Source organism: Pristiophorus japonicus, chromosome 20, assembly GCF_044704955.1.
Source record: "Pristiophorus japonicus isolate sPriJap1 chromosome 20, sPriJap1.hap1, whole genome shotgun sequence".
NCBI lineage: Eukaryota > Metazoa > Chordata > Chondrichthyes > Pristiophoridae > Pristiophorus > Pristiophorus japonicus.
This window is the reverse complement of record NC_091996.1, coordinates 79,804,731-79,827,604: the sequence shown is the minus strand read 5'-3', so window position 1 is coordinate 79,827,604 and position 22,874 is coordinate 79,804,731. Positions and strand designations below refer to the sequence as shown.

The 22,874-nt window shown below is 44.6% G+C and overlaps 1 non-coding gene across 1 annotated transcript; it reads left to right on the top strand.

Moving 5' to 3' along the window:
- Window positions 1-12,622: 12,622 nt before the first annotated feature.
- trnak-cuu (transfer RNA lysine (anticodon CUU)) lies at window positions 12,623-12,695 on the top strand. The gene has a single exon. It is a non-coding gene; the product is annotated as a tRNA-Lys (tRNA).
- The last annotated feature ends 10,179 nt before the right edge of the window (window positions 12,696-22,874 follow it).

The window sequence follows — 22,874 nt, the reverse complement described above, 5'->3', positions numbered from 1 at the left end:
TTTCCAAGGTGCTCCGCAGGTGTATTATAATACAAAAATTAATGCCCAGACACATAAGGATAAAGTGCGGCAGACGACCAAAGCTTAGTCAAAAAGGTTGGTTTGAAGGAGCGTCTTAAAGGTGGAAATCGAGGTCGAGAGGCGGAGAGAGTTCGGCAGGGAATTCCAGAGCTTAGGGCCCAGGTAACAGAAGGCACGGCCACCAATGTTTGAGCGATTAAAATCAGGGATGCTCAAGAGTGCAGAATTAGAGGAGTGCACATATCTTGGGGGGTTGTAGGGCTGGGGAAGTTTACAGAGATAGGGAGGGGCGAAGCCTTGCATGGATTTAACAACAATATTTTGAAATAGAGGCGTTACTTAACGGGGAGACAATGTAGGTCAGCAAGTACAGGGGGATGGGTGAACTTGGTGCGAGTTCTGACAGGGCAGCCGAGTTTTGGATCAGCTCAAATTTACGTAGGGTAGAATGTGGCTGGGCAGGGGTGCATTGGAACAGTCAATTCTACAGGTAACAAAGGAATGAGTGAGGGTTTCAGCAGCAGTTGAGCTGAGGCAGGAGTGGAGACGGGCGATGTTATGGAGGTGGAAAAAAGCAGTATTAGTTATGGAACGGTATATGTTCAGAAGCTCATCTCAGGGTCACATATACCAGCAAGGTTGCAAACATTGTGATTGAGCCTCAGACAGAAGGTGGGGAGAGTGATGGTGTAAGTGGCTGGAGAACGCAGTTTGTGGCAGGGACCAAAGGCAACAGCTTCCCAATATTTTATGGGAGAAATTGTCTGCTCATCCAGAACTGGATGTCAGACCACAGTCTGAAAATTTAGAGTCTTTGGAGGGGTCAAGGGAAGTGGTGGTGACTTCGAGCTGAGTGTCATCAGCGTACATGGGGAAACTGACGCTGTGTTTTCGGATGATATCGCCAAGGGGTAGCATGCAGATGAGAAATAGGAGGCGGCCAAGGATAAATCCATGGAGGACACCAGATGTAACAATGCAGGAGTGGGAAGAGAAGCCTTTGCAGGTGATTCTTTGGCTAAGATTAGAAAGATAAGAATGAACAAGCTGAGTGCAGTCCCCCCCAGCTGGATGACTTTGGAGTGGCGTTGAAGGAGAATGGAGTGGTCAGCAGTGTGAAAGAATGCAGATATGTCAAGAAGGACGAGGAAGGATAGCTTATCTTTGTCACAGTCATGTAGGATGACATTTCTGGCCATGATAAGCTGTTTCGGTAATGTGGCATGGGCAGAAACCTGAGTGGACAGAATCGAACATGGAGGTGGGAAAGATGCACACGGATTTGTGAGGCGACAACACATTGAAGGACATTGGCGAGGAAAGGGCGGATGGACACGGGGCGGCAGTTTCCAAGGACAGAGTGGTCAAGCGGTTTGCTTTTTTGAGGCGAGGGTTGATCACAGCAGGTTTGAAGGAGAGGGGGATAGAGCGCGAGGAGAGAGAACCATTAACTGTGTCCATTAACATGGGAGGCAGGAAGGAATGTTGGGTGGTGAGCAGTTTGGTGGTAATAGGGTCGAGGGAGCAGGAAGTGATACATGAACAATTTCAGCACAGATAAGTCATGAGGGGAGATTGGAGAGAAAGTGGAAACATATGCAAGTCCCGGGCTAGGGCAGGGCGATCCTTAGAGGAAGTTTGTCACGGTGGCCTAGGGGAAGGAAGCAAAGTGGCAGAGGCAGCTGATTGGATGGTCTCAATCTTAGAGACAAAGAAGTGCATGAGCGCCTAATATTGTTGTGGGAGGTGAGGATGAAGGAGACTGGGGAGAGGGTTTAAGAAGATGGTTAGCACTAGACAATGGAAGCCGGGTTGATCTTTGCATTCCAGAATGATTCTGGAGTCGGGAGCAATTTTGTCAGACAGGAGCAGGACCCAATAATACATTATTATTGGCGGTGAATAGCTAAACCAGTTGTCCGCCATATCCGTTTAAGTCTGTGTCTCTTGGACTTAAGGGAGTGAAGTTGGGTACTGCACCAGGGGGAACAGCCAGTGTGAGAGAGAGACTGATTGTTTTAATCGGGACTTGGCCAACAAATGTGGTGGTGAGGGTGTAGTTGAGCAGATCGGTAGCTGCAGAAATATCGTGGTGAATGGAGGGCCGAAGGCTGGACAGTTGGGATCTCGTAAGTGCAGTTGTAAGAGAGTCGGGAGAGAGAGTGTTCCAGGGCGGTCACAGAAGGACGTAGGGTTAGTGTGGGGCTAGGGGAAAGACACAGATACTCTCTCCTGGAAAGGTAATTTTTGAAGCATATTTATCGAACTTACCTCTGAATGAGTCAACTCTCACTGCTTCCACCATCTCCCCAGCGAGCCTGTCGCATATACATTTAAAATTACAACTAGTTTACATCATCTCATGTAGAAATATTGTTCCACATTTGTGCTCCTAATACAAAATGTTCAATTCTGAATTAATGTTTATTTTGGATATTAGATGTGATTCCAATTCTGATGCTTTGCCCTTGGATTCCCGATGGATTAACATTCGAGGAGCCGAGTAACTGACATCCTATGCTCTTCTGAAGGAAACAACATCTCGGGCTCATGGGAAAGGGTGGGGAGTGGGAATAGCTGAAGTGCCCTTGCAGAGATCTGGCACAGGCTAGACTGGCCGCATGTCCTCCTTCTGTGCTGTAACCATTCTCTGATTCTATACTCGGCAATTGGAAATTCATGTTCACGTGTCATGTACTGCACCAAGAATACAACGGCAGAGAATGTCCCCTTAATATCATTCATTTTACCCCACAATTTCTCAATTACCTTACAGGTTACAGTTGGAACAATGCTGCTCTTACTGTAAATAGTGGAATAATATGATTCAAACTATAATCGCCCAGATTTTGCGGTCAGTGCTCACCGCTGTCCTCGAACAATGCTGCCCACAAAGATCCAGTGATTCCTGTGGCATCAATATCACCCCGCTGATCGTAACTTGCATTTGAGGGCAAGTATAGGGGATCTCCAGACTCCAGCAACAGTGATGTCATGAAGCTGGCTCAGCAGCCAATCACATTGAACAATTCACAGATTGCAAATTGGGAAGTAAAACGCACTGATTATCCTTCACGTTTTAATTATTTTACAGAGAGCGAAATAAAGATTGGGACATTTACAGGAATAATGTAGAAACTAAAATAATATAAGGAAACATGTTTTTTCAGTTATAAATAACCACGGAATTTTTATCATTGTGGAAGATTTTGACATAACGTCGGTATAAAATTAGATGTTTAGTGCCAGGACGACGGTTCAGCAGTAATTAGAATGTAATACACCATCAAAAACACAGTTACGTCTCTTTCAACAAAGCTTGACTATTTCCGGGGCTTTTAAGAGAGATATAACAGCAAAAAAGTTTAATTTCTGTCAGCGAGTTGAATTGATTGCCGGCTGTGGGGAGTTTAACAGCGAGTCCTGGGGAGGAACAGGAAATGACTGGCAGCAACTCCTGGATTTCCGCCTGTAACTGTGTATTGCTTACTCCGGACATTGCTCTCAGATTCACAGTTGTAATGATGGCAAATGCTGAGAGCAAATACCGGGCCATTACACCAAAACTGGGTTTCAGAAGTGAGAATCGTAGAATCGTAGAATAGTAGAGAACAGGAGGAGGCCAATCGGTGCATCGGATCTGTGCCGGCAAATATTTCCATTCTATTCAAACACTGTGACTCTTGGTCTTTTCCTCAAGTGGCGGGAGTGCACTCGGCTTTTAATTCATGAAATGAATAAATCACAATCCAACAACGAATGGTGTCACTAACAAAACACTGCGCTGCAATGACTATACATTCGATCAGCGATATGGTGAACTGTATCAGGCAGGCACGGGATTCAATTGATAATGCAGATTCAGTCTCAGTAATCAAACCATTAAATGTGCTGCATAATAATAAACCGGGATCAAAATTCGAACTCTAATTTAACCATTCATAACTTAAAACGGGAAATGATGGAAAGTGCGGCAGCTGAATCAGATTGTATTATCAATGCTTCTGTCAGTTAACTGTTCTGACTCATTTGTATAATTAAATAATCAACTGTACAATGCAGAAATTGTCTAATTTGTGTGAGATCATGGAACAGTTTCTCAGCCGAAACTCGGACTCAGAATTTACAACAAAGTATCCCCTTTAAAGTGAGAGAATAAGTAGTATGGCTGGTCCCATCGCCTGACAGAAGAGTCAGATCTAAATATGACTGCTGAAATGGAACTAATAATGACAAATGAAAGACACAGCAATCATTGAACTGCTAGCAATGAATGGGAGTTCACATCAGTGCAGCATGGACCAGAATCAAACACACACAGGAGCGATTCACAAAACAACAGAGAGGCAGGAGAAAGGAAGGAAAAAAGAGTACTGAAGGAAGTGGTCCTAGAAATAGTGGATGCATTGGTGGTCATTTTCCAACAGTCTATCGACTCTGGATCAGTTCCTATGGACTGGAGGGGAGCTAATGTAACACCACTTTTTTAAAAAGGAGGGAGAGAGAAAACAGGTAATTATAGACCGGTTAGCCTGACATCAGTCATGGGGAAAATGTTGGAATCAATCATTAAGGACGAAATAGCAACGCATCTGGAAAGCAGTGATAGGATCGGTCCAAGTCAGCATGGATTAATGATGAATGACGAATCTTCTGGAATTTTTTGAGGAAGTAACTCGCAGAGTGGACAAGGGAGAACCAGTGGATGTGGTGTATTTGGACTTTCAAAAGACTTTTCACAAGGTCCCACCCAAGAGATTGGTGTGCAAAATCAAAGATCATGGTATTGGGGGTAATGCACTGATGTGGATAGAGAACTCGTTGGCAGACAGGAAGCAGAGAGTAGGGATAAACGGGTCCTTTTCAGAATGGCAGGCAGTGACGAATGGAGTGCCGCAGGGCTCAGTGCTGGGACCCCAGCTCATTACAATATACATCAACGATTTAGATGAAGGAATTGAGTGTAATATCTCCAAGTTTGCAGATGACACTAAACTGGGTGGCGGTGTGAGCTGTGAGGGGGATGCTTAAAGGCTGCAGGGTGACTTGGACAGGTTAGGTGAGTGGGCAAATGCATGGCAGATGCAGTATAATGTGGATAAATGTGAGGTTATCCACTTTGGGGGTAAAAACACGAAGGCAGAATATTATCTGAATGGCAGCAGATTAGGAAAAGGGGAGGTGTAATGAGACCTGGGTGTCATAGTTCATCAGTCATTGAAAGTTGGCATGCAGGTACAGCAGGCGGTGAAGAAGGCAAATGGTATGTTGGCCCTCATAGCTAGGGGATTTGAGTACAGGAGCAGGAAGGTCTTACTGCACTTGTACAGGGTCTTGGTGAAGCCTCAACTGGAATATTGTCTTCAATTTTGGTCTCCTAACCTAAGGAAGGACGTTCTTGCTATTGAGGGAGTGCAGCGAAGGTTCTGCAGACTGATTCCCAGGATGGCTGGACTGACATATGAGGAGAGACAAGATCAACTGGGCCTTTATACACTGGAGTTTAGAAGGATGAGAGGGGATCTCATAGAAACATATAAGATTCTGACGGGACTGGGCAGGTTAGATGCGGGAAGAATGGTCCCGATGTTGGGGAAGTCCAGAACCAGGGGACACAATCTTAGGATAAGGGGTAGGACATTTAGCACTGAGATGAGGAGAAACTTGTTCACTCAGAGAGTTGTTAACCTGTGGAATTCTGTATCGCAGAGAGTTGTTGAGGCCAGTTCATTGGATATATTCAAGAGGGAGTTAGATATGGCCCTTACGGCTAAAGGGATCAAGGGATATGGGGAGAAAGCAGGAAAGGGTACTGAGGGAATGATCAGCCATGATCTCATTGAATGGCGGTGCAGACTCGAAGGGCCGAATGGCCTACTCCTGCATCTATTTTCTATGTTTCTATGTTTCTATCAATGAATGAATGAATGAATTGCCGGAGTGCAGCACCTTTCATGACCACAGGATGCCCCAAAGTGTTTTCAGACATCGATGCATTTTTGAAGTTTATTCGTTGCTATACTGCAAGGAAAGTAATTGAATAAAAAGCTGGACACAGGGACTAAGAAGCCATTTACTGTTAATCTCGGGTTGTTGAAATACCGGCTGAAAGGAGGAACATACCAGGGACACCCACTGCAGCCAGCAGAGGATCATAAATCTTTTGGACATCAAAAATTGCCCATAAAATCTGGAGCTTGATGAGAAAACCAAGAGACATTTTCCCTTGCGATTAGAATCGATGAATCGATGGTTGGTATTAACGCTGGGAGCAATTCACCGATTGAGACAATGAGAAGATTCCTCTTATTTATAGGCGAGAGAATCCATCCAGTTATAACATCGCCCCTGCTGACTGGGTTTAGTTACAGTTACTGAACAAACAGATGATATCAACAACTTTCACAGCAAGACTTTTAATAACATGAGCACAATTCCCAATCAGATAAAGCCCAGAAGACCCGGAGACAAAAGTCTCACATTCCTAAAAGAATGACATAATTTCCTTTTCTTAAAAAACTTATAAGGAAATACTGGGAATGGTAGAATCATAGAAAGTTACAGCACAGAGAGCAGCCATTGGGCCCACCGTGTCTATGTGGGCTGAAAAGGAGCTCTCCAGCCTAATCCCACTTTCCAGCTCTTGGTCCGTAGCCGTGTCAGTTACAGCACTTCTCGTGCATAACCAAACACTTTGTAAATACGATGCGGCTTTCTGCATTTACCACCATTCAGGCAGTGACCTCCAAACCCACACTAGTGTTTGGGTTCAGAAGTGTTCTTCAATAATCCTCTCTAATCCTTCAAATCTTTATTTAATTCTCTCCCGCTTGGTAATTTCCATCTCTGCTGAGGGAATTAGTTCCATCCTAATCCACTCTATCTGGGCCCCACATCATTTCATGCACTGCAATCAAGTCTCCCCCTCCGCATTCTCTGTTCCACAGTAAACAACCGCGGGCTATCCAATCTTGACTCATGGCTAAAATTGTCCGGTCCTGGCAACATCCTTGTGAATCTCCGTTGTACACTTTGCAGTTCAATTAACATTTCCTGTGATTTGGTGACCAGAACAGTGCTCAGTACTCTCGCTTTGGCCTAACTACAGTTTTAAACAGTTCAAGCATAATAGAAACATAGAAACATAGAAAATAGGTGCAGGTGCAGGCCCTTCGAGCCTTCACCACCATCCAATATGATCATGGCTGATCATGCAACTTCAGTTCCCCATTCCTGCTTTCTCTCCACACCACTTGATCCCTTTAGCCGTAACGGCCGCATCTAATTCCCTTTTGAACACATCGAATGAACTGGCCTCAACAACTTTCTGTGGTGGAGAATTCCATAGGTTCACAATTCTCTAAGTGAAGAAGTCTCTCCTCATCTCAGTCCTAACTGGCTTACCCCTTATCCTTAGATTGTGTCTCCTAGTTCTGGACTTCCCCAACATTGGGAATATTCTTCCTGCATCTAACCTGTCCAATCCCATCAGAATTTTATATGTTTCTATGAGATCCCCTCTCATTCTTCTAAATTCCAGTGAATATAAGCCTAGTCGATCCAGTCTGAAGTCTCTGGAATAGGCACACGTTAATTGTTTCCCCATCTCCCTCCTGCCATCTCGGGAATCAGTCCGGTGAACCTTCGCTGCACTCTCTCAACAGCCCTTCATCAGATTAGGAGATCAAAGGTGTATTAAGAGATCAAAGGTGTGTCCTCACAAAGGCCCTGTACAACTGCAGTAAGACCTCCCTGCTCCTGTACTCAAATCCTCTCGCTCTGAAGGCCAACATGCCATTTAACTTCTTCACTGCCTGCTATACCTGCATGCCAACTTTCAATGACTGATGTACCATGACACCCAGGTCTCATTGCACCTCCCCTTTTCCTAATCTCTCACAATCCAGGTAATATTCTGCCTTCCTGTTTTTGCCACCAAAGTGGATAACCTCACATTTATCCACATTATACTGCATCTGCCATGCATTTGCCGACTCACCTAACCTGTCCAATTCACCCTGCCGCCTCTTAGTTTCCTCCTCACAGCTCACACTGCCACCCAGCTTAGTGTCATCTGCAAACTTGGAGATATTACATTCAATTCCTTCGTCTAAATTCTTAATGTATATTTTAAAGAGCTGGGGTCCCAGAACTAAACCTTGCGATACCCCACTAATCACTGCCTGCCATTTTGAAAAGAACCTGTTTATTCCTGCTCTTTGCTTCCTGCCTGCCAACCAGTTCTCTATCGACGTCAATACATTACCCCAATACCATTTATTTAATTTTGCACATTAATCTCTTGTGTGGGACCTTGTCAAAAGCTGTTTGAAAGTCCACATCCATATCCACTGGTTCTCCCTTGTCCACTCTAAAGGTTACATCCTCAAAAAATTCTCGAAGATTTGTCAAGCATGATTTCCAGTTCATAAATCCATGCTGACTTGGATGGATCCTGTCACTGCCTTCCCGATGCGCTGCTATTACATCTTTAATAATTGATTCCAGCATTTTCCCCACTACCGATGTCAGGCTAACCAGTCTATAATTCCGTTTTCTCTCTCCCTCCTTTCTTAAAAAGTGGGGTTATATCAGCTACCCTCTAATTCATAGGAACTGATCCAGAGTCTATATAATGTTGGAAAATGATCATCAATGCATCCACTATTTCTAGGGCCACTTCCTTAAGTACTCTGGGTGCAGACTATCAGGCCCTGGGGATTTATTGGCCTTCAATCGCATTTATTTTGCTAACACAATTTCCTGACTAATAAGGATTTCCTTCAGTTCCTCCTTCTCGCAAGACGCTCGGTCCTCTAGTATTTCCGGAAGGTTATATGTGTCTTCCTTCATGAAGACGGAACCAAAGTATTTGTTCAATTGGTCTGCCATTTCCTTGTTCTCCATTATAAATTCACATTATTCTGATTGCAAGGGACATAGAAACATAAAATCATAGAAACATTGAAAATAGGTGCAGGAGTAGGCCATCCGGCCCTTCAAGCCTGCACCACCATTCAATAAGATCTTGGCTGATCATTTCTCAATACCCCTTGATCCCTTTAGCCGCAAGGGCCATATCTAACTCCGTCTTGACTTCACTAATCTTTTTCGCTTCACATATCTATAGAAGCTTTTGCAGTCAGTTTTTATGTTCCCAGCAAGCTTCCTCTCATACTCTTATTTTCCCCTTCCTAATTAAATCCTTGTCCTCCTCTGCGGAATTCTAAATTTCTCTCAGTTCTCAGGTTTGCTGCTTTTTCTGGCCAACTTATATGCCCCTTCCGTGGATTTAACACTATTCCTAATTTCCCTTGTTAGTCACGGTTGAGCCACCTTCTCCATTTTATTTTTACTCCAGACAGGGATGTACAATTGTTGAAATTCATCCATGTGATCTTTAAATGTTTGCCATTGTCTATCCACTGTCAACTCTTTAAGTATCATTCGCCAGTCTATTCTAGCCAATTCATGCCTCATACCATCGAAGTTACCTTTCCTTAAGTTCAGGACCTGAGTCTCTGAATTAACTGTGTCACTCTCCATCTTAATAAAAATTCTACCATATTATGATCACTCTTCCCCAAGGGGCCTCGCACAACAAGATTGCTAATTAGTCCTTTCTCATAACACATCACCCAGTCGAGGATGGCCAGCCCTCGAGTTGGTTCCTCGACATATTAATCTAGAAAACCATCTCTAATACACTCCACGAAATGCTCCTCCACCGTATTTCTACCAGTTTGGTTTGTCCAATCTATATGCAGATTAAAGTCGCCCATGATTGCACGCATCCCTAATTTCTTGTTTGATGCTGTCCCCAACCTCACTACTGCTGTTTGCTGGTCTGTACACAACTCCCACTCGCGTTTTCTGCCCTTTGGTATTCCGTAGCTCTACCTATACAGATTCCACATCATCCAAGTTAATGTCCTTCCTTACTACTGCATTAATTTCCTCTTTAACCAGCAACGCTACCCCACCTCCTTTTCCTTTCTGTCTATCCTTCCTGAATATTGAATACCTCTGGATGTTGAGCTCCCAACCTTGATCAACCTGGAATCATGTCTCCATAATCTCAATTATATCATATTCATTAATAGCTGCCTGCGCAGTTAATTCGCCCACCTTATTACGAATACTCCTCGCATTGAGGCACAGAGCCTTCAGGTTATCGTTTTAATACACTTTGTCTCTTTAGACTTTTACTGTAATGTAGCCCTTTTTGATTTTTGTCTTGGGTTTCTCTGTCCTCCACTTTTACTTTTCTTCTTTCTATCTTTTGCTTCTGCCCCATTTTACTTCCCTCTGTCTCCCTCCAAAGGTTCCCATCCCCCTGCCATATTAGTTTAAACTCTTCCCAATAGCACTATCAAAAACTGCCCCAAGGACATTGGTTCCAATCCTGCCCAGGTGCAGACTGTCTGGTTTGTACTGGTCCTACCTCCCCCAGAACCAGCTCCAATGTCCTAGGAATTTGAATCCCTCTCTTCTGCACCACTCCTCAAGCCACGTATTCATCTGAGCTATCCTGCAATTCCTACTCTGACTAGCACATGGCACTGGTAGCAATCGTGACATTACTACCTTTGATGTCCTACTCTTTAATTTAACTCCTAGATCCCTAAACTGAGCTTGTAGGACCTCATCCCATTTTTTGTCTATATCGTGGGTACCTATATGCACCACGACAGCTGGCTGTTCGCCCTGCCCCTCCAGAATGCTCTTTGGCTGCTCCAAGACATACTTGACTTTTGCACCAGGGAGGCAACATACCATCCTGGAGTCTCGTTTGCGCCCGCAGAAACGCCGAACTATTCCCCTTACAATAGAATCCCGTATCACTATAGCTCTCCCACTCTTTTTCCTGCCCTCCTGTGCAGCAGAGCCAACCCTGGTGCCATGGATGGCTGCTGCTGCCTTTCCCTGATGAGTCATCTCCCCCAACAGTACCCAAGGTGGTGTATCTGTTTTGGAGGGAGATGGCTGCAGGGGACACCTGCAGTACCTTCCTTCCACTGCTCTTCCTTTTGGTCATCCATTCCCTATCTGCCTGAGTAACCTTTACCTGTGGTATGACCAACTCACTAAACGTACTCTTCACGACTTCCTCAGCATCGCGGATGCTCCAGAGTGAATCCATGTGCAGCTCCAGTGCCACAATGTGGTCTGTCAGGAGCTGCAGCTGGATACACTCCCTGCACATGCAGTCGTCAGGGATGTTGGAAGCGTCGCTGTCTTCCCACATAGCTCGGGTGGAGCATGACACAGGTCTGGCCTCTCCTGCCATGAATGAACCCTTAAATTAGTTAATTTTTCAACAATGACAAGGTTTCTTACTGCTAAGAACAAGAAGAAAGAAAAACGAAAGGAAAACTACACACTACTCAACCAGCCAATCACTTGCCCTCTTGGTTGTGACGTCACCCTTCGATTACTTTAAACTTCTTTCTTACTTTTGATCCTGCACCAGCTGTAGCTCGCTGCTCGCTGCTCCTCCTCCAGCTACACCTCCGACTGCCGCCGATCCCCGACTCCTGCTGGGCCTTTATAGGGCCCTGCTCGCTCCACCTCCCCGCCGCTCGAACGCCCAGACAACTGGAGACCAGCTCTGCTGCACGGATCTGGTGTACACACATATCGCAGTGTGGGCTGGCCCGTGCTGTCCCTGGGCCCCTGGCCCTGAACTCACACCACCCCTGGGCCCCGATCACATCCCTCCACAGTCTCTCACTGCTCCTGCTGTACCTGCCCACGCTCCAATCACCGACCTGGACTTTGATGACATCACTCTTCGCTGCCGTCGCCCTCCTGCACCAGCTCGCGCTGTACCTTGCCGTGGTACACCACCACGCTGCTCCCAGGCCGCCGCTCACCGCTCCTTTTATGGCCCCGACCTGCCGCTGGTGTTCTCACGCAGGTCGGGGCCTCCACGCTGCTCCCAGCAAATCCAGTTACACGCCGTGTCACCGCACAATTCTCAGCTGTGATTGTAAGCTGACTATATTTAAAGCTATCGCAGCGTCTGTAAGCAGTGTTCCCTGGTAGTCTAGTGGTTTCGGGTCTGGTGCTCTCACTGCCGTGGTCTGGGTTTGATTCTCGGTCACAGAAAGCATTTTTACAGAGCAAGTTGACAAAAATAATTGAAGTCTGTGAGATACTGAATAATTGTTTCAATCATCATTAATCCACCCACATGTGTTGCACACTGAAGGAAATACAAATAAGTGACTGTCAAATTTTAATAAATTTTTATACAACCGTAGAATCAGCAGAAAAACAGGATATTCAGCCCATAGTACCTAATAAATAGCCCATAGTACAAGAGTAAGGAAGTCTTGCTGCAATTGTACAGGGCTCTGGTGAGACCACACCTGGAGTACTGCGCACAGTTTTGGTCTCCTTATCTGAGGAAGGATACACTTGCCTTGGAGGTGGTGCAACGGAGGTTCACCAGATTGATTCCTGGGATGTGAGGACTGTCCTATGATGAGAGATTGTGTAGAATATGCCAATACTCTCTGGAGTTCAGAAGAAAGAGAGGTGATCTCATTGAAACGGACAATATTCTGAAGGGGATTGACAGGATAGCTGTTGAGAAGCCCGGCTAGCTCAGTCGGTAGAGCATGAGACTCTTAATCTCACGCTCGTGGGTTCGAGCCCCACGTTGGGTGATTAATTTTCCTTAAATCTTATGTTGTTTTCACGGGAAAACATTATTGATGAACCCATAATCTTCTTTTGCACAATGAAAGAAATGCGAACTGAGGGAGAGTTGATAATTTAATCATTTGTTCTGTGCTCTGCATAAGAACACAAGAACCAGGAGCAGGAGTCGGACATTTGGCCCTTCGAGCCTGCCTTCTTTTGCACTGAAACAACTTATAACCGTGTTTTTAAATTAGCAGTGCCAGATATTTCGAGGGCACCTTTCAATACTTCACAAAACCATTGCTTTCGCGACAGCCACCCGGGATCGAGGCTGTTTCTGAAGTAACTTTGATATTACCGTTTGGAATTGAAGTGGAATAATTTTATGAAGTTAGATGGATGTCCCAATGCACTTCAGAGTGGTGTCAAAACAAATGAGTTTGTAATTAAATACAATTAATGGTAGGAGTGGGTTTCAAACCCATGCCTCAAGAGGAAACTGTAACCTGAACGCAGCACCTTAGACCGCTCGGCCATCCTGACTGGTGAATGCGCCAGTTGCAAGTTATTGCTCTGGAAAGTTTCAGACCGGGCGCTTGTTCAGTGTTGCTGGAAAGCCCAGTGCTGCTGGAAAGCCCAGTGCCCGGGATATCCTCTCCTCCGGGGTTTTCCTGAGCGTGTGCTCGGTGTACGGGGAGCTTTGGCCCGGGTCCGAGGTTGCTTGCATCATGCGACAATGTGACCCGGACTGCTTTTGTTCAATTTTATCGCACACAAGTTTTTGTTTCAAAAACAATATTTCTGCCTGGGATCAAACTAAGGTCATTTCGCATGTGAGACAAACGTGATAACCACTACACTACAGAAACTACTGCTTAGCTCAGTGCCCAGAGAGAAGTGTTCAGCAACAAGCTGAAATGCTCAATCCCTCTCTCTGCAAAAAGTTCCTTTTAGAAACATTTCTCTGAACGGAACTGCACCAAACAACAATGTTCTCCTTTCAATGTCATTAAGCTCCCCATTTTCCGCCTCTGCAATTTTCTGGACAAGGACAAGGACTGAAAGTGCTTTGCGATCAGAAAATTGCCGGAACCCCTGTGGTTAATGACAGGACTTTTGGTGGTTGATTTCCGTACACACCTTGGAATTCAGGAGAACCTGTTTCGTGGTTTAAAGTTCGAGATAAACCCACGGGGCGGAGCCAACAGGAGCCTGGCAGCAATCAGTGACAGGAACATGCAACTTAAGCAGGCCCGGCTATCAACGTCATTGCCATCACCGAACCCCGCACCATCAACATCCTGGGGGTCACTATTGACCAGAAACCTGACGGCATCTGTGTGAATTGCTCTAAATCGATATTTAGCAGAGCCTAAAGAGGGGAAACTGACGCTGTGGATGAGAAAAGGCCGAGCCAAAGTGTAATGTTGGAGATGATTTTGTTCTTTTTGAGAACTGTTTCAAAGACTTTGGTATGGTCAGTTCCATGGTGTAATGTTCAGCACTCTAGCCTCTGAATACAGTGATCCGAGTTCAGATCTTGTTGTCCCAGCTGCTGAAATTTTGAGACAAACAAATGAAAGACACCTGGTGCTGGTGGGCAGTTTTGTTGCCTTTGTCATTGTTGCTTGATCTACAAGTCTCGTTGTCAAATCGTGTGCTCAACCGTCAGTTACCTGTGTAAAACTCGAGTTCTCTCAAAATTCACAGATTCCCCCTCTGTACAAAGAAACTCTAAGGAAGGCTCATTTTGGAATCGCTTAAAATGAACTTTGGGATTTTAAAGGTTGCATGAGTCTGCAAGGGAAAAGGACTGCAAATGTTCCAGGGGAACAGTAATCTCTTAAAAGACCAGTCTTTGGGTATTGGAGCTGTCTGGGATATTCGAGCTAAAACAAATTGTATGCGGAACTGTGTAAACTCCAAAACTCTGCTCCCGAGGAGACATTAACATAGCAACAATTGACCCAGAGATAGCCAGCGATAGCTCCAAGAATGAAACCCATCCACACATGCATAATGTTAATCACCTTCCGGCCTGCATGGAAAACCCAGGCCTAGGCAGACAACGTAAACACCGAATATAATTCATATAATTACGATTCGAATTCAACCGATCGACACATCCTAAAACACGTTACTGTTAACGAGCCCGCCAAAATCCAACAAAGAATTACCAATCCAAAATTAAGACAAAGAATTGGGTTTGATTTGGCGCGCACATTCGCAAGGCTCTCAAGGTATAATTGAGGCCCTGTTTTACAGTGAAGTAGCCACCTTTGCTCCTACACCAGCTTCATATACTTCAGACCTGGCAGACTTCAAGATCAGCACACCAGCTTTCATTAACCTGGTATCTTCAGAACATTGACCAAGACAGCATCGCAAACAGATCAGCCATGTTCTTTTTGAATGGCGGAGCAGGCTCAAGGGGCTAGATGGCCTACTCCTGTTTCTAATTCTTATGTTATCTTATTTTTAACAACCAGGACACCAAGCATGCCGCGGCAGCAAGAGGCTCAAGAAACAACCAACAAGATATTACCAGCAACCAAATTGGCAATATTGAGCCACTGTGAACAACGACTTCCAAACTGAAGTCAACTCGACGAAAACCCGAATATTCGCAAGCTGTTTTCACTCTACAAGCTATCCCTGAGCAGCCAACTGGTAAAACATTACCGAAAGGAACTTTACAACCCACTCCTACCAGAGCAAAGTGGATACTCACCCCATAAATCCAAAACATGCCCTACTGCATCAGCGGACTCCACCCAACTGAAGACTATGCAGTAAGAAATCTTCCACGATGTTCGGGGTTCGACAAGCAGAACCTACAGAGTCCAGCGAACCCTGAAACCGTGATCCACCGCTAACTGTCAATAAGAGGATTGGTGAGCATTATCCCCGTTGCCCTAGAGTTTAACCGAGTCAGATTTAGGTATTGGGAGGAGGGAGGTGTATTATTTTCTGTAACCCCTTTTGCATGTGTAATAAAGTGTTCCTTATTCTAGAGATTGTATGTTTTGACATTGTACTTATCTTTCCTGAATAAAATTAAAGTTTCTTGCACCAAACCAGTTGTCTCTTGCACTTTGTCACATCCCCAAAAAATCCAAAGTCGAGAACTCAGGGAATGGGAGCAATTCGAACCGCTCAGAAGGTCAGAGGTGAACGTGACCTCCGAGACCACCCCCTACACCTGTTACAAGTCAGCGGAGGAGAAATCAGTTTGTCGTCTAATGCTGCTTTTGCCTGCACAGTGTGTGCTGAGATTATCTGTGCAATATGCAATCAGCAGGATGAATATGCACTCGACAAAACGTTGCATTTTCTTTTCATGCCAAGCATTTTACATTAATGCATTGCAATGCCAACGCACTTTTTACCTGGCAAGACTGAAGTACAAGCTGTGATGAACAGTGTGAAACAGAAACAGCTACTTGAGAACCCATAGCCTCGACGGTATCTGTGTGAATTGCTCTGCATCGATAATTAGCAGAGCGTAAAGTGGGGAAACTGACGGTGTGGATGAGAAAAGGCCGAGCCAAAGTGTAATGTTGGAGATGGTTTTGTTGTTTTGGGAAATGTTTCCAATTTTTTGCCATGGTTGGTTCCATGGTGTAATGGTCAGCACTTTGGATTCTGAATCCAGTGATTCAAGTTCAAATCTCGGTGGATCTGAATTCATGTTGTCCCAGCTGCTGAAAATTTGGGATCAACAAGTGAGAGACACCTGGTGCTGGTGGGCAGTTTTGTTGCCTTTGTCAATGAGGCTTGATCAACAAGTCTAGTTGTCAAATCGTGAGCTCAACCGACAGTTACCTGTTACAAACCAGTGGAGGAGAAATGAGTTTGTTGTCTAATGCTGCCTTTATCTGCAGAGCATAAAGAGGGGAAACTGACACATCCTGTGAAGATGCCCCACTTTCGAACATTCATTTGATGAATATTGTCTAAACTCACACTGATGATGCTGATGATTGCCCCCACAATGCCAACAGGGTGAAATCTGGTTCGAAGCAGTTGGCGGGCTCTGAGCAGCGGCAGGTTTCGTGTAAGCAGCTCTGTCCGAAAACGGCGCCATCTTGTTTACAGTACTTGCCGTGGAACTCTGACTCATCGATAATATCTGCCTCAAATTATCATCCGTCGTCATGCAAGCCTGGGCAGTCGCGATGGCCTTTTTCAAATCCAGCGTCTCTGCAGCCAACAGCTTCCTGAGGATCGCATCATGGCTGATGCCCAGCACGAAGACATCACGCAGCATGTCTTCCAGCATGTTCCTGAACTTACACGGCTCAGCAAGACGTCGCAGGTCGGCAATTAATCCCAACACATCCTCACCCTCAGCACGAACATGTGTGTAGAAACGGTAGCGTGATGTGATGATCCCCTCTGTGGCTTCAGATGGTTACCCACCAACGTACACAATTCTTCATACACTTTTTCCACCGAAAGTATAGGCGAGAGAAGATTCTTTCTGAGGCCGTAAATTTTCAGACCACAAACGGTGAGGAGAACTGCCCTGTGCTTAACTGTGTAGGTCTCTGCCTCCATGCCGTTGGCCACAAAATACTGATCCAGGCGGTCGACAAAATCCGTCCAATCCTCACCCTTCACAAATCTCTCCAGGATTTCCAATGTGCCCGTTGTGCGTGCGAAGGGTCTTAAATTACCTCGTCGCCAATTGTAATGACTCAAGAGTCTTGTTGCTGTAAACTCACTCAGGTGCAACCTGATCCATCTTTATTCCAGCCCGAGAGTGTCTGCGTGACAAAGACACCCAGCTTAGAAACAGATGACCAAGCACGCATGCCACATGTGTAAACCCCCATGACCTCCGACTGCGGCGCCCTCTGGTGTCTGGTGACCCCCAAGCATTAATATGTATCAACCCCTCGAGCCTATTCCTCCAGTCAATGAGATTGTGGCTGATCTGTGTCCTCACGCCTTGGCTCCATATCCTGTAATACCCTTGGCAAGAAAACCTTCATCTACCTCAGATTTAAAATAATTCATTGAGATAGCATCTGCTGCATTTTGTGGGAGAGAGCTCCTCACTTCTACCACCCTTTGAGTGAAGAAGTGTTTCCCAACGTTTCTCCCGAATGGCCAGATTGGGATTTTAAGGTTGTGTTCCCTTGTCTTAGAGTCCTCCGCCAGCGGAAAGTGTGTCTCTCCATCTACCCTTCAATTCCTTTCCAAGTCCAATACACCCAATGAAATCGCTCCCTAACCTGCTGTATTCCAAGGACCAGAAGCCTAGTTTATTTAATCTATCCTCACAGTTTAACACGGAGCCCTGGTAACATTCTCCACGGCCAATATATCATTTCTAAGGTGCGGTGCCCAGAACTGTGCACAATACTGCAGATATGATGTAATCAGGGCTTTTTATAGTTTAGTAATACATTCTCTTCTTTATATTCCAGCACTGTAGATCTAAAGACTAAAATTATTTTAGCCTTTGTGAATATATTTTGCACCTGACTACTATATTTTAGTGTATGTACATGGGCCCCGAAATCTACCCACGGCTCCCAGCTTTATACCACTCAAAAAATACTCGATCTATTTCTCTCAGGTTCAAAATGGATGAAGTCACGCTTGTGTGTTTTATAATCCATCTGCCACAGCCTTGTTCGCTCACTTAATCTATCAATTTATCTTTGTAATGTTGTGCCTATATCTACACTACTTACTATATATACACGACATACTTTGTACCATCGGCAAACTTAGATATTTGGCTCTCTGTAATGTTGTCCATGTCATTAATAAATAGAGTGTATAGTTGATCCTCCAGCACAGATCCTTGTGGGACACCACTAGTTCGACATTCCAATTCGAATATATTCACATTATCCCTACTCCCTGTCTTCGACCATCTAAACAATCTTCTAACCACTCCAATAATTTGCCTTCAATTTCACTCATTTTAGCTAACAGTCTCTTTTGTGGAACCTTGTGCATTTCGCAGCCACCGACTCCTTCCCTTTCCCTGCCACATGTCTGAGGCTGAACCAAACTGTTTGCAACCTTGGTGCAATATTGGACCCTGAGGTGAGCTTCTGACCACATATCCGTGGCATCACTAAGACTGCCTATTTCCAGCTCCATAACATCACCTGACCCTGCTCCTGCTTCAGGTCATCTGCTGCTGAAATCCTCATCCATGCATTTGTTACCTCTAGACTTGCCGTGGCTGGCCTTCCACGGTGTACCTTATGTAAACGTGAGGTCATCCAAGACTCTGCTGCCCATGTCCTAACACAGAATAAGTCTCATTCACCCATCACCACTGTGCTCACTGACCGACACTGTTTCCTGCTTAAGCAATGCCTTGATTTAAAAATTACATTCCTTAATTTCTCAAACCCCTCCATGGTGGCGCTCCTCCCTATCTCTGTCATTTCCTCCAGCCCCACAACTCCCCAAGATATCTGCGCTCCTCATACTGGCCCCTTGAGCATCCCCGATTTTAACGGCAAATGTAACGGCCCTATTAAATAAAGGAGGAAGACAGAAAGCGGTAAACTATAGATCAGTTATGCTGGAATCCAATAGTATCAGGCCATTTAGAGAATCATAATACAATCAAGCAGAGTCAGCATGGTTTTATAAAAGTGAAATCGTGTTTGACAAATTTGCTATAGAGTTCTTTGAGGATGCAACGAGCAGGGTGGTTAACGGGGAACAAGTAGATGCAATGTATTTGGATTTCCAGGGAACATGCGATAAGCTGCCACATAGAAGGTTACTGCACATGATAAGTGATCGGGGGTTGGGGGTCATATATTAGCATGGATAGACGATTGGTTAACTAACAAATAACAGAGAGGTGGCAAACTGTAACTGGAGGGGTGCCACAGAGATCAGTGTTTGTCCTCAATTATTTACCAGCTATATAAATGACTTTGATGAATGGACCGGGTGTACTGTAGCCAAATTTGCTGAGGATACAAAGATAGGTGGGAAAAAAAGTTGTGAGGAGGATGCAAATAATATGCAAAACTATATAGATAGGTTAAGATCTGGGGGTTAATATGCATGGAAAAAACATAGCATGCAGGAAAGCAAATGGAATGTTAGTCTTTATTGCAAGGGGGATGGAGTATAAAAGTAGGGAAGTCCTGCTACAACTGTACAGGGCGTTGGTGAGACCACACCTGGAGTATTGCGTGCAGGTTGGTCTCCTTATTTAAGGAGGGATATATTGCATTGGAGGCATTTCAGTGGAGGTGCATGAGGTTGATTGCTGAGATGAAGGGGTTGCCTTATGAAGAAATATTGAGCTGGTTGGGCATATACTCATTGGCGTTTGGAGGAATGAGATGTGATCTTACTGCAAATTATAACATTCTGAGGGGGCTTGACACGGATGATGCAGTTAGGACGTTTCCACTCGAGGGGGAATCTCGAACCCGGAGGCATAGTTCCAGAATAAGGGGTTGCCCATTTAAAATGGTAATGAGGATGAATTTATTCTCTCAGATGGTCATGAATCTTTGGAACTCTTGTACCCAGAGAGCTCTGGCGGGTGGGCCATTGAATATATTTAAGGTGGAGGTAGATGAATATTTGAATGATAACCAAGTCAAGGGATATGGAAAGTGGGCAGGGAAGTGGAGTTGAGGCCAAGATCAGATCAGCCATGATACTATTTAATGGCGGAGTAGGCTCAAGGGGCAAAATTGCTCCGATTTCTTGTGTTCTCATGTATAAAGCCCGGCGTCCCATATGCTTTGCTAACTGCTTTATTAGCTTATCCAACACCTTCAAAGATTTGTGCACAAACACTCCCAGATCTGTCTGTTCTTGCTCCCCCTTTAAAATTGTACCATTGAGTTTGTACGGTCTCTTTTCATTCTTGCTACAACACATATCACCTTACAATTCTCTGCACTGAATTCTATCGGCCCTTTGTCCGCGCATGCCACCAGCCGGTCTATGTCTTCTTGAAGTCTATTGCTACCTTCCTCACTTTTCGCCACGCTTCCAAGTTTCGTGCTTTCGGCAAATTGTAAACTTGCGCCCTGCTCCCCCAAGTGCAATTCATTAATATCTATCAAAGCCAGCAGTGGTCCGAGGACTGAACCTTGAACGTCACTGTACATCCTCCGCCAGTCCGAAACACAGCCATTCACCACAGCTCTCTGCTTGTTGTCCCTTTGCCAATAATGTATCCATGCTGCCCTTTTATCCCATGTCATTCAATGTTGTTAACACGCCTCGTATGTGGTACGTCATCAAACGGCAGCTCATGGTTATCATATTGCTCAGTTAGTCACAAATTAAGGATATTCTTGTTTTATTTATCCGCGGAATGTGGGTGTCACTGTAAGTTGGACATTTATTGCCCATCACGGATTGCCCTTTCGGAGGTGATGGTGAGCCACATTCTTGAACCTCTGCCGTCCGTGTGGTGAAGGTCCTCCCACAGTGCTGTTAGGGAGGGAGTTCCACGATTTTGACCCAGCGACAATGAAGGAATGCCGATATATTTCTAAGTCAGAATGGTGTGTGACTTGGGTGGGAACCTTGAGGTGCTGATATTACTATGCACCTGCTGCCCTTGACCTTCTGGGTGTTAGAGGTGGCAGATTTGGGAGGTGCTGTCGCAGAAACAAAATAGATGAATTACTAGTGCAAACAGAACTTAATAGGTTTGATCTAACAGACATTACAGAGACATGGTTGCAAAGTGACCATGGTTGGGAACTAAATATTCCATGATATTTAACTTTTAGAAGAGATAGGCGAAATGAAAAAGGAGGAGGGATATCTGATAATGAAGACATTAGCGAAAGGATCTTAGCTCTAAAAACCAAGAAGTAGAATCAGTTTGGGTGGTGCAAAGAAACAGCAAGAGGCAGAAGCCTTTGCTGGGAGTTGTTTATAGGACCTCGAACAGAAGTGGTAATGTAGGGCACAGTATAACTCCACAAAATTAGAGGTGCATGTAACGAGGGTAATACAGAAATCCTGGGGGAGATTAACCAACATATAGGCTGAGCAAACCAAACTTGCAATAATAGTGTGAAGGACGAATTCATGGAATGTGTACAAGATGGTTTTCGAAATCATAAGTTATGGCACCAACTGGAGAACAGGCCATTTTGGATCGAGTATTTTGCAATGAGAAAGAGTTAATTAATAACCTTGTAATAAAGCGGCCCTTGGGAAGAGTGACCATAATATGATAGAATTTTACATTAAGTTTGAAAGTGATTTATTTAAATCTGAAACTTGAGTCTTGAATCTAAACAAAGAAACTATGTATGTATACATGAGGGGAGAGATGGCTAAGTTAGATTGGAAAACTACATTAAAATGTCTGACGATAGACAAGCAATGGCCAGCATTTAAGGAATTAATACATAATTTACAATAACCATACATTCATTTAAGGCACACAAGCCCCACAAGAAAAGTGCTCCAACCGTGGCTAACAAGAGAAGTTTAAATTAGTATTAAATCGAAGGAAGAGGCTTATAATTTTTCCAAATAGAGCAGTAGGCCGGAGGATTGAGAGGATTTCAGAATTTAGCAAAGGAGGACCAAGAAATTGAAAAGGAAAGGGAAAATAGAAAATGAGAGACTAAAAGCTTCGACAGGTATGTAAAAAGGAAACGATTAGCCAAAGTCAATGTGGGCCCCCTACAGGCTGAGACAGGAGAAATTATAATGGTGAATAAGGGAATGGAGGAGAAATTAAAGAAATACTTTGTGTATGTCTTCATGGAAGAAGACACAAAAAACCTCCAGGAAATAATGGAGTACCAAGGGTCTAGCGAGAATTAGGATCTGAAAGAAATTAGTATTAGTAAAAAAAAGAAGAACTGGAGAAATTAATGGGACTGAAATCCAATAAATCCCCTGGACCTGACGGCCTACATCCTAGGGTGTCGAAAGTGGTGGCTATAGCGATAGTGGATGCATTGGTTGTCATCTTCCAAAATTCCATAGATTCTATAACGGTTCCCGCAGACTGGAAGGTAGCGAATATAACCCTGCTATTTAATAAATGAGGGAGTGAGAAAATGGGGAACTACAGACCAGTTAGCCTGATATCAGTAGTATGGAAAATGCGATAATCTGTCATTAGCCCCCAGCTATTCATAATCTCTATCAATGATTTGGATGAGGGGACCAGGTGTGATATGTCCAAGTTTGCTGATGACACAAAGCTAGTTGGG